This window comes from Pollicipes pollicipes, unplaced genomic scaffold (assembly GCF_011947565.3).
Source record: "Pollicipes pollicipes isolate AB1234 unplaced genomic scaffold, Ppol_2.1 Scaffold_4881;HRSCAF=5763_pilon_pilon_pilon, whole genome shotgun sequence".
Lineage (NCBI taxonomy): Eukaryota > Metazoa > Arthropoda > Thecostraca > Pollicipedomorpha > Pollicipedidae > Pollicipes > Pollicipes pollicipes.
This window is the reverse complement of record NW_023596576.1, coordinates 58,633,983-58,647,079: the sequence shown is the minus strand read 5'-3', so window position 1 is coordinate 58,647,079 and position 13,097 is coordinate 58,633,983. Positions and strand designations below refer to the sequence as shown.

Sequence of the window (13,097 nt, the reverse complement as noted above, 5' to 3'; positions counted from 1 at the left end):
GAGGGGGACGGCACCAAAACAGCGATGATGAATGCGCGGAGGGAGCAACAAGGTCTTCAGGGATGTTACCTAAACAGAGCGGAGATACGCAGAATGACACAGCATAAACAAGGCGCCGAGCATAAGTTAACTACACACAACCTTGCGTATACATCTAACGGGGAAAACAATGTCAACATGCAATGGGTGAGCACACAGATCGCAAAGCGCGAAGTCAGGTGCGTCCCTTCACACGGTCTAACATTTCCGACACATTCAAGTACAGGCAGACGGGCAGATCTGACTAGCTTACGGGGCGACTGTTCTGCGATGACGGATGGTTACCTGAAATCTGGACAAACATTGAGGTTTCATAGCGTCAATATCTTTTGCGATAAACTATTAATTTTGCTACTGATCTGGGGTGTAGATAATGCCACGCACGAGGTACAGCAAAAGAAATGTCGTGAGAAAGCGCACGCGTATGCTGGACACGGGCAGATGTCAGTGTTCAATGTTAGGGAGGCCCAGTTGCAAAGTCAGGCAGGATCAAAACAACTCAGGGTCCGCTGATGATTGGTCCTGTATCCCAGAAATGCTATCAGAAGCAGGCGGCGAGCAAATGAAGGCTACTAAGCGAGTGATGTTAGACGCTACTGGTTAATGACGGTATAGGCTACTAAATCAAGAGTGGTAATATACGTAGCGTACGGTCACTGCACTACGTTGCTGCCGAATGCTTATTGTTGCGTTCACTCAAAACATATTTTGTTTGCCGTTGTCACAAAGACTGGTGTTGTGAAAACAATATCTTCTATAAAAGCGAACCGAAGGAATAAAGAAGTGACGGCACCAAACGAATAACGCTTTTTGGGACACCAGGCAATCACAAGAGTTCCATCCAAATGCAATCCGCCAAAACATTCAAGTCGGACAATGCTCTCCTGCTGCCCCATATACTATTTGTTCCATGTTCGTAATATTTCTAACGTGTAAGTGAAAACTTTCCGCACAAGTCAATGCTTTAATGATGTTAAAACCGTAGTTAGTTTATCACACCGCATTGTGGATACCAATACAGTGCTACATTGCATGCCGGTAATATGTTTATATTACGTTGGTTCAATACGGCAACGCTGACCAAACATCTGGTTTGCAAGCTGATTGCTGAATTCCCGTAAATACATCGTAACTGCCCCCTAGTCATTTACAACAGTACGTTTTTTTACCACAGGTATTGCTACAAGCACTCAACGTTGATACACCGAATGGATAAGGGACCAGGGATGAAACACATTGGAAAATACAAAAAACAACAACAAAACAATAAAAATGACGGATTGCATGTAGAAAGTGGTGGCGATTGCATGTAGAAGGCTACAGTCGGGGTATCCCACGGCTTGCTATAAGGAGTGAAGGATCGAAGAAAACGTGAAGAAGAATGGTGGAAGTCATGCGCGATACGAGTGACAAATGATATCGTTTTCATAATGGCGACACCCGAATCCACAAAAGGCTCGAGTCCCAAGTAAAGTTCCCGAGGAAGGTGATGGTGACAATAGCAGTCAGCTCCCGTGGAATCTCGGATCCGCATTCCGCGGGACCACGACAACCGCCAGCAGCGAGTCCCTAACGAGACACGTACATCAAGGCGAAATTTGTGCCGTCCTCGGATGAGAAATATCCAGAGCAGCACTGCGTGTACTTGTCAGCCTTGGCGAACGCTCACCATGCGGGTGAGCCTTCGACACTTGCACGACACAGATACTTGCTCTCCAAGAAGAGCTGGCTGGAGGGGGAGGGGGGGGGGGCATTAGGGCTTTACGACGCACTCCGCTGCTGATGCTATATGGCGTTGCCTGCCTCTCACCCTGGCAGGCAGGGCGGGTACCGCGGTGAATCAAACCCCATACCTCTGGTTTCCAAGACGCCCGGTGGTTAACGCAAACGCGTTAACCGCTGCATTATCGGCACCCTATGGAAGGCTGGCCATACCCGACATCAAGACGGTTGAATGTCTCCCTAATACGCCACAAACACGTCCGGTAACGGATATGTGGGGTATCATGAGACAAGAAGTGTGGAGAGAAGGTTGGATTGCCACATTGGATTAACCAGCTGATCGCGCACGTCCCGATGGTTCTACTTTACTAATATGGGCTGCTAACAGCCCCATGCTCCGGAGCTTAACATCGAATTGCGATAAAATATTCATCATCCGAAACTTTAGATATGACTTCTGAGGAGTCTTTGAGTTCCAGAACCTGGAGTCATGTTATGCATGGTGAAAACGGGCTGCAAGGTGCGCTAGCACCGTTCCAGACATGGTTAGAAAAATGCCGACAATCCCATGCTCGAAAAGTACTACACCGATATCAATAAAAAAAAAATAGGCACCAATGGATTCAGCATTGGCGATGTACAACGAGCCTTTCAATTTGATGACCGAGGTAAGGCAAAGGTCACGAAATGACCGCCATACACATGGCGTCTGCTGACATATCCATACTCAGAAACTGTTGAACCAATTTATCCCAAACATTTACTAAAACATTTTTCACATACCACTTAATGACGGCTTTTAAATTTGGTGACCTAGGGTTATGTTACAGGTAAAAAATAATAAAACGTAATATTTTCCACTATTCATACCAATGCCCGGAAACCACGCAACTGATGACCTTAACACCTCCCGCAGTCAATCATAAACGTCCAATTACCTCTGCTCACTTAATATGGTAACCTTAGGACACCTCACAGGTCAGGTCATGGCTTAAACATGATATTGCGTGCCACGGGCAATCCCGTGCTGGGGAACTTCTGCGCCGACTTTCATGGAATTTTAACCAACTGATGCAGAATGTGTGACTCACCCCCTTCACTTTCTACTTTGGTAAACTCAGAGGTCACGACATGGCCAGAGCGTGATGTTTGTGCTCGCGGACAATCAGATCAGATCGGGAAGTACTCGAACAATTGTCTCCGAACCTTCCCCATTCGACTGAGCATGTGTAGCTCTTGGCTTTATGATGCGTTGACGTTAGATCAGTTGGCAGGTCTCCAAATACCAAAACGAGATGTTGGCGCCCGGGGACAATGTCATGCTCCGTTCCGTAACTACCGGGTTGATTCTCCAAACCTCTAACATTCGATAAAGAATTGTCAACTTACTTATGGCTTTAGGATCTGGAAAAGTTAGGTAAGATCACAGAACATCGTCGGTCCCCTGGACGCGGTCATGCGGCGCCCACTGATCCAGCAGCTCTCCGCGCGCCGCCACCCGCCGCCCCGGTCGGCGTGGCGGCCTGTCTCTGGCTCACTGAACACACCATATCAAACATGGGGTAGCTTCAATAAAAAATCTCTCATCGCGTCTCTCTCAAGTCTGCAGGAATCTGTACTTGTGTCACTTTTCCCAGGCTTCAAGCAATCACCTGTTATGAGAAGAGAAGCGGAGCCTGGGAGTGAACTGGGCAACGACGATTTTAGCCGGATTCCTCCGAAACATTCCAGACGGCGTATCACTGCGTTTATCAGCGCTGCCTTCAGTGAGATACGCTACAAAACACACTCAATTATCGGACAGTTCCTTCCGCACTGATATCTGCCACATCTCTGGCAAACCTGATCCGACAGAATGAATTGCGCCATGAACGCTTCCCAGAACACGTTCTTATCGCCGAGCATTGACGCTGGCGGCCACAGTCCACCCAGGGCTACTGACATTAGGGGCACGTCGCGCTATGACGTCATTTGCGCCGGTCGGAGGGAACTCTCCCCGGCTCTCGCTCGGCTCCGTGCGTCACCTGTGACGGCCAGTACGACAGCGAGAAGCACAGGGCACCGAGGACAGCGCGAAGCACTGGGGACCAAGGGCGGTGCGGAGCACGGGGGACTGAGGGCGGTGCGGAGCACGGGGGACCAAGGGCGGTGCGGAGCACGGGGGACTGAGGGAGGTGCGGAGCACGGGGGACCGAGGGCGGTGCGGATCACGGGGGACCAAGGGCGGTGCGGAGCACGGGGGACTGAGGGCGGTGCGGAGCACGGGGGACTGAGGGCGGTGCGGAGCACGGGGGACCGAGGGCGGTGCGGAGCACGGGGGACCAAGGGCGGTGCGGAGCACGGGGGACCAAGGGCGGTGCGGAGCACGGGGGACCAAGGGCGGTGCGGAGCACGGGGGACCAAGGGCGGTGCGGAGCACGGGGGACCAAGGGCGGTGCGGAGCACGGGGGACCAAGGGCGGTGCGGAGCACGGGGGACCGAGGGCGGTGCGGATCACGGGGGACCAAGGGCGGTGCGGAGCACGGGGGACCAAGGGCGGTGCGGAGCACGGGGGACCGAGGGCGGTGCGGATCACGGGGGACCAAGGGCGGTGCGGAGCACGGGGGACCGAGGGCGGTGCGGATCACGGGGGACCAAGGGCGGTGCGGAGCACGGGGGACTGAGGGATGAGCGGAGCGCGGGGGACCGAGGGCGGTGCGGATCACGGGGGACTGAGGGATGAGCGGAGCGCGGGGGACCGAGGGCGGTGCGGATCACGGGGGACTGAGGGATGAGCGGAGCGCGGGGGACCGAGGGCGGTACGAAGCACAGGGGACCGAGGGTGGCGCGAAGTACGGAGGACCGAGGGCGGCACGGAGCACGTGGGACCGAGAGCGGCGCGGGACGCGGAAGATCGAGGACGGCGCCCTACATCATAAGTAGCTCACGGTCAGTCCATCAGCGAGAGGGGCCTCCTCCGAAGGAGCCCGCCGGCCGCCACGGACACGCCTCGCCCAAGCACGCACGGAACGTGCGTCTTTTGCGCCGCCTTCCTTAATGCGCGGCTTTGAGTTATCGCTGTCCGAAACAGAACATGGGCGAGTAGTCTCAAGGCAAAATCGTCGCTGTGCGCGCCACACACAAACGCTACGCTACAAGGCTGCGGCCGGAGAGTTGCGCCGACCTCAAACTCACCCCACACCTTCCAGAAAACCATGTCCGAGTCCAGGACAAGAAATGGCAAGTGTCGGGTTTCCCTGGTTTGAATGACGCAAGCCCACCCATGTTTGAACACGCTAACGGGCCATAAAATCCTAACATGGACTCCCCGGCAACGCCACGGGCTTGGCATTAGCGGCGCCCACACGCCAGCCATGTGTGCCTTGTGAGTACTGTGCCGCCATGCACGCACGCCACAGCTAACTGACCTATCACACACCGCGTTCAGTCGTGCGAGGCACGCCGTCCACATGCCTGGCCGTCTGCTGCCGTGGGACGTCGACACCGCCCGTCGTCTGATGGTGCGATGGGGGAGGGGAGGGGGGGGGGGGGGGACGGCCGCACCGGCAGCGTGCCGTGTAGTGTTCACGGCAGCGGCGAGACCGCCGCGGTCCGCCGCCGGCTGCCGCGCTGCGCCGGCCGGCCGCGGCGCCGACCCACCAGCTGGGCCGCGCCGCCCGATCTCACCCAAAATCGGGAGAGGGTCAGGGTCAAATATGACGGCCGATCGGTCTGGCGTGACCTGACTGGGCGGCCGGCGGAAGGTGCCGACCTCCAGCGCCGGTGCGTGTGCGCCGCCGATCCGATCTGGCCAGTCAGCGGGACTGATCTCATCTGGGTCGGGCCGTGCACCCCGCAGCGCGGCGCCGTGACCTTGGGCGGCGGCCCGGGCACGGCCGGGCACGACCGGTCACGGCCCGTACAGACGCCCAGCCCCGGGCCGGCCGCACAGCGCGGCGTGTCCATCATGCCCACACGGCGCGGTTAGGCACAGCCCAGCCGGGTGGCGAGTTCATGCTACAGGACTCGCCACCCGAGTTCACTGGACACCGCTGGCGCGACGCAGGCGTCGGATCCATTGGGCCCGGGCCGAGGGCTGGTACAGGGCGAGTAATTACCTGGCCTGTCCTCTACCCACCAACAAAGTAAACGTTCTGCGTTTCTTCGTCACAAATGATTATTAATGGTGCTCAATTCAATTTTGACCAAGGCAAGACAGTGACATCAAACAAGATATCGTCCCACAAAGTACTAAGCGTGCCGCATGACCGGAATACTATCCCGTGAAGGTCGCCTGGTATCCTACGGAGGAACCGCGCTTCATGTATCTGTCCATCTGAGTTGTAAACAAGCACTGCAGAGGAAAATTGACGATTTAAGAGAAAACTACTAGTCAAACCATCGCCGAGATAATTCCATACTGGCGCTTGCACGGTCACTGCCCGTTCAATTCCATGAATCATGGAGTGGCACGCCCGGCTACTGCCCCCTGGCGGTGGGCGGCCGAAGGTCGATACTCCACCGACACGGCCCCTGCTTGCTCTGGCGAGGTGACGACTGGTGGGCGTATGCGCCCGCACGTGCAGCGGCGGCCGCTGGGCAAACGCGTGGCCTCGCTGACCGTTGCCAGCTTGCCCTGTGGGAGCCAATTTGTGTCGGGAACGGTCGACCCCGAGAACCCGCAAACAACAAACCCACGGAGAGCGGGCAAATTGCAGCCGAGGCTAAATGGCGCACCGGGCGGCCGCCGGCGGCGAGGCCGCGCCCTTACTGCCGCCTCGCCGACTGGCAGGAGCCGAGGGCAGGTGTCAGGGAGCAGGCTGAGGGCCAGACGCGGCCCGATGCGCTCACGGCTTCAGAGATGACAGGCCCCGCCAATATCACGAGCTCGGCACAGAACTGGGAATAGACGGAACCACGCTCTCCGAATCGGCCTCAAGCCAACTACTGCCTGACAATGTAACAACAACAATAAACAACGGGGGAACTCGAAACCTATCACCAGACAAAAACGTGTTCATGCGTTGATGCAAAATGTTTGTGAAAAAGTTCTTTTTGTTCCTGTTTCATGTACCCTGTTTTACAGTATTTTTACATATTCGGCAGCCGGTTCCCATCAATGCTGGATTTTCTTCACCCGCAAAACGTCATTGCTACTCACCTGTACCAATAAAACATAGCACGAAGCACGCACTTTTGTAGCTAAAGGATCGTTGCCCTTGTGCTTCATGCCCTTGCCCTTCATGCTTCATGCCCAATGCCCTTCAAACCACGCGAAATATGAAGACATGCATAGTCATCAACATGGCCGCAAAACCAAAACAAAATTAGCCATGTCCTCACGAGTAACGGCAAGCATGCATCTGCCTCACACAGCCTCGACCCAAACCATCGTTCTGAACTTTCTCGCCCAAGTGGCGTCAAATTGCATGACTTGGGCTTTGCCTCCAAATCCCGTTAGAGCAACGGGCGAGTCATCCCATGCGTCCGAATTTCGGTTCTCACACACTAACGAGACGGACCGAACCAAGCCATGAACTGAAGGTTAGTCCCTGATAGACTGCCGTGACATTTCATAAGCTGCGTTTTCAACATAACGTAACGACGGAGAACGGTCACTTTCTTCAGACGCTGTCTAAGCCTCTAGAATAAAATACATTCGCGTGTTTCCAAGGTCTTCTCTTCAATTAATTTTTCACCAAATCCAGTCAAACAGACCCATGGTTACCGTGTCTCTCTTTAATGTCCGAGTGAGCGATGGCAGTCATAACTCAACGCAGATCGACTTAAACATTCATAGATTTACCACATAAACAGACCTATGGTACGCCACAAATCCAGCAAACCTGTAACTGCATCACGTCTTATCGTAAGCACCTCTCCTTGATCTGATCATCACTTGTTGTCAGCTCCGCGAGCGCGAGCCGGTCGTTGAGGCGCGGCCGGGAGCAGCCGACTGCCGCGCCAGCCCCAGTCGGTCAGGGGCCGCGTGGGCCTCCCAGCCCCGCTGCCCCGCCTCGGAGAGGGCGCCGCCGTGCCCCGGGGCGTCGGCAGATCCCGCGGCCGACACCGGCAGTGAAAGTGACCGGGCGCGCTGACCGCGGCCGCCGACCCCGCTGGGGCCACGCCGGCCCGCCCGCACCGCCACCGAGGCCCACCGCTGGGGACGGTGCTAAGACGGCCCTCGTAGCGGTCACACAGACTTCCGATGAAGCGCGTTTTCTGTTTTACTATTTGTGCTTTGAAGGTTCACCTGTCACAGTCACCTGCTCTGAAAGAGTCCCGGAAGGCAGCCACTTTGTCGGTCACCGGCTGCTCTCAGAGTTCTGCGCCGGCGCCGCAGCCTGGGGCGGCGCGACGACACGAGCTCTGCCAGAATGCGGTGGTTCTCGGCTGACGACCCATCCAGGGGCCGCCACATCCGGTCCGGCAACACCGGGCAGTGGCGGGTACAACGCTGACGTACCCGGCCACACCCGGTACGGCAACACCAGACAGTGGCGGATACAACGCTGACGTACCCCGCCACACCCGGTCCGGCAACACCGGACAGTGGCGGATACAACGCTGACGTACCCGGTCACACCCGGTCCGGCAACACCGGACAGTAGCGGATACGACGCTGACCCACCCGGCCACACGCGGTCCAAACACCAGCACACACAGACCGTTTTATTCGGGAGCGTTACTGCGTCAGCGTTTTGGTTTTTGCTCACGTGGTGATAGATGTGATGTATTAACCTGTATTAATGGCCTGTCCTGGCATCCATTATGGCTCGTAAAAGCAGTGAGCAGTTACGACATCAATTAGTTGGTTTCAGACTCCGCCATTACGTACCTATTTGTTAGCAGACACAACGCGCGGTTGTAAGACAATCTTTAGCTTGCGCGATGGGTCGCTGTCACAACGTCTCGGAGTGCAAACGAAGCGTTCAATGCAGATGATCAACGAGTCGAGGTCATAGCTGGTATGGCATTATCATAAGTGCGCACAAACTATGCGTTCATCCTCCCGTCCCCAATAGTACCGCAGTCCCACCTCGCCAAGGACGGCTCAGATAACCTCTGATGCTTTGATTTCAGGTTAGTTCCTCCGCTCACTGTTCAACATGTATCGCATATGTTCTTGCTTATCTATGTGGATGTCCGCATCACTCTGTGTTGCGCAGCCACAGATCCTTTCCCAAGTCGTTTAAGGCCGGTTGTGGTGACCTATTCCTGGCAATGCTCCACGTAAAAACGCGTGTCATGACCAAGTCATAGATATCCTCGTCCGACAAGCGTTCCGATGTGAAAGGCTGATGAAGCAATGTATCTTGCTCACGCTTCGACGCCATCTTACTTAGATCAATTGCAAGCACAGGTCAAGTGCAAATTGTGCATCACCTGATGAGAAAAGCCACCAACCAAAAGGGAAAAACCGGACTATTGTATCTTCACTTTTTCCTCTCGTAGTGGAAAAGATGACAACAGTTAATCACGCCGGGTGGTGCAACCACATTGAGTTCACAACGACCGCTGCTCATGCCACTAACACACCTCAATTTTGCCTGAAAAAACAATTAAGCATAGCAATCATCTATACAATGCTGGATTATCTACGAGCTTTCGCAAGCTTGCAGTCTCGTGCCGGCAATTTCACGAGCAAATGATCTGCGATGCACGGTTCTTGGACAACAAAATTCCACGCAACTCTGCGATACTTCCCGATCTTCTCCCAATGCCTACGCCACACAAATGTAAAAGAGACGAGGAATTTACACTGAGCTTACGAACTGCCTAACGGATCCTGCCGCACGGTGTAGTTGAGCCTTCCCAGCGTGTGAAGCAAACCTGGTTTCGACCGACAGCGTGTGAAGCAAAACTGGTTTCGACCGACAGCGTGCCGTGCTTGGAATCGCTGCTCGGGACGGCCAGCGCCTGAAGTGCGTGGGTCCGACGGCCGCCCCGCGTCAGCCTGCTCACACAGCCCCGGCTTGCCACCCGAGCCGCGTCCTGGACATCGACCGAGCGCTTCGGATTCGCACGCGCTCCAACAGGGGGTGACCTTCGCGATGTCGTCATTTACGGAGCGAAAGTACGCACATGTCGGGCGAGGGCGGGTAGTTATTCTGCAAATGATACCCAATTTCTTCAATGAAATGGGAAGAATGCGCGCGTCGCCCCGGCCGTGATATCCCGCGTCTTGTCTCATGTTCACATCGCTTACAGCTGAACCATAACTGACTGCAAATGGGTGTATTAGCGGAAAATGCTCCTAAGGCGGTCAGCTTACGGCTGATAGCCATGACTCGACCTGCTTCTCTCTGAAGACATGCACGGGGCAGGCTGCGGTGCGGCCGTTCATGGACGGCAATAACTGTCGCAGTCATATTACGAAAGACTGGGTCATATGCCTGAATATTCGCTGTTCCCAGTTCCACGCGGTCAATATTCATGTGACGCGATAACTTTCCAAGCCGCTAAACCACAATACTCGTACACAAAGTAAACAACATTTTTCCATTTACATCATTTCTATTCCTACGCAAAACAGAAATTTCTCCTCACCGATAGATAAATGCACTATGATGATGATGACGAAGATACTTTGGGATTTAGGGCGCGCCGTCCTGATCAGATAGATGCACAGGCGAAGCTGCGAAGAGGCGAAATAATCTCTCAAACGCTAAGTGGCCGACGGCCGCCTGAGGCCTGGCAGCGAGAGGACTACGCCGAGAAGGCAGGCCTCGGCTGAGAGGTCAGGTTCCCTATCGGGCGCCATATCCCCAGCCGGCAGCCATCGGCTCGGGGCGTTCTCTCGGTCTCGCGCGTCCTCTGGTGGGTGTCCCACCCGCGCCGCCGGCCGGCGCGAAGGCCGCCGAGCCGGGTCAGCGCGCGGTGACCTCGGCCGGCGCGACCGACCGCCGACCGATCCCACTATCGGCCGCCGATCGGAAAAAACAGACGCGGCGACGGGCCGGCCGTCGCCGGGCTCCAGACGGTGCCCTCCTCTGCCCCGGTCAGGCCACGTCGCCGGGCGATGGTGTTGCTCGACATCACAGAGGCGGCGGCCTAAGTCGCCCTCCGCCCGCCGCGCCAGCCCGACTTTCCCACGCTCCGCGTCAGCCGGAAGTTGACTCGAAGCCGCTCCAGAGCCAGAGTGGCCCACACGCATCAGCCTGCCGGCTGGAGCGCGCGCAAATAACACGCGCGTCACGCGCCGACCTCGGCAGGAGCCGCGGCCACCTGCGCCGGCATTGTGCAGAGCCAGTGCGGCTCGCTCCGACTGCGCCGCGTGGCGATCGGTAATTGGCGTCTGAGCTCGCCCCAACCGCCGCTGAATCACGCGGCGCGCTGACACCGGCGTGCCCTGCATAACCGGGCGGCCAATGAGCTACCCGAGGCCGCAACGCCCGACAGCCGTTTAGACCGACACGCTAACTGGAGCCGAGCAGGCGAGCTCCCCAGTTGGTGACCAGCTTCGTGACGCCGCCGCACACCAGCGCCCGGCGCCACTGTCGCAACACTCCAGCCCCTGATCGCAGCGTCGTTCTCGATAACCGAGGCCGGAGCGTTCGACCGCCGCTTGCGATCAGCGGCCGGCGCCTATCGCGTCCGTTTACGATCGACAGCAGGTCGGGAAGCGGCAGGCCCATCCCATTCGCCGGCCGGCAGTCGTGCCGGCGATAAACCCGCCCGGCTCGGCAGCCGGCCGACGCGCTGGCTCGGCCCGGTTCCGCAACAGATCCGGCGTCAGCCCTGCCGCTGATACGGCGCCAGCCGCATCGCTGGTCGGGTTGCGATGCTGACTGCGCGGCCGGGCCGTGGCCGCGGGACCGCGGACGACGGCGGCGCGACGCGATCCTACACAACGGTGGCAGGGTCAGGCCGGTCTGCGGGCCTCACATTTACGCGCCACCCCACGGACGAGACACCGACCTCGCTCCCTGTCTGGCACATGCAGGGGACCACCGGAGACCACGGCTTCTCGGCTATGAAGGACGGAGTGGTCAGCCGTAACGCCCCCGTGACGTGCAGGGGACTGTTCAGGCCACGCACGCCTGCTCGGCGGCGCCGGCGACCCCGCTCCGGCAGAGGCGCCTCCGTCCGGCGCCACGTTCCCACCACCGACGTTGCGAGCGAGCCCGGTCAGCGGTCGCCCCACGGGAGCCGGGCCTGACACAGGGGCCAGACCTGTGCCATCGGCACTTCGCGAGACGATGCACCACTGCATTGCTAGCGCCTGCCTGCTCGGCAATCAGAGTGAATGGTACCAAACACCCCCGCCCCGTCCACAAGCAGGCGGCCCATCACGGCCACCTGCTTCGGTAGCAAACGTCGATCGGTCTCGTGTCTTATTCGCATCACAACCTTGGACGCCACCTATAGTCAAGGCTCAGCTCCCTGTGCCCGCTACCGTCCAGGCGGCGGGTCTGCCGAGGGCAGAGCAGCCACCACATTGCAAACCCGTGGATTTCCACCGGAGGACGCACGATCAGTTATCGCCCACGCTGAGGGACTGATGTGTCCAGCTTTTTCACCTTAACATCCACTGCTACTGCTTGCGACATTTATGACATTGTACCCAACAAAAACCCGTAGAATGCATGCTGCAGAAAGCAAAACATCGGTTCGATGGCACAAAAAAACAATTACGTGCTTGGAGACTCGTTGAGATACGTTCGACGGCCGGCTTCTGCAGCCGCCGCACGTGCCATGGGTGGCATGTGACACAGGCGTACCAGCGCGCACGGCGCTGTGTCACAGCAGCAGTGAAACGAGTACCGCAGGGTGACGAGTGGGCAGCTGGAGCACTAACGACCCTATACCAATGCTACGGTGCCAACGTTTCAGGTACCTCACTGGCATGGCGGCTGTATGATGATGCTTACTGTTTCTGCACCAATGGATTATCAGCAGCATTACCACTGATTACATTACATTACATTACATAACCACTCGGTTACATTACATACATTACATTACATTACATTACATAACCACTCGGTTAGCACGGAAAACATAGTATTTGCCACCAAAAGCTACACACAGCGAGAGAAAGTCGGGCCAGACTTCGACGAACCGCGTCGCAGTAAATGTGACCAACGCATGTTGACGGAGGACAGAACAGACGATCGCACCGGCACAAGTGTGCGCAGATGTTGACAGCCGGTGACTACAACTCGGCGCAAATCATCAGTCATCCCGTTTTAGGGTGAAATTAACTAACTGCACGCAGTAGGCAGACGTGCAATTTAAAAATGACAAAACAGTGTCCACACTAACCTGCCCTAAAGTCCTAAAATCCGTCTGAAAATGCGCCCTTGGTCCACACTGAGAACGGCTGCACTACGAAATCGCGGAGACGTCCAGTC

At 56.8% G+C, this 13,097-nt stretch overlaps 1 protein-coding gene across 7 annotated transcripts in view; it reads right to left on the bottom strand.

Moving 5' to 3' along the window:
* The window catches only part of Asph (Aspartyl beta-hydroxylase), a 33,563-nt gene that overhangs the window by 2,908 nt on the left and 17,558 nt on the right, over window positions 1-13,097 (bottom strand). The gene's annotated exons all lie outside the window — the stretch shown is intronic.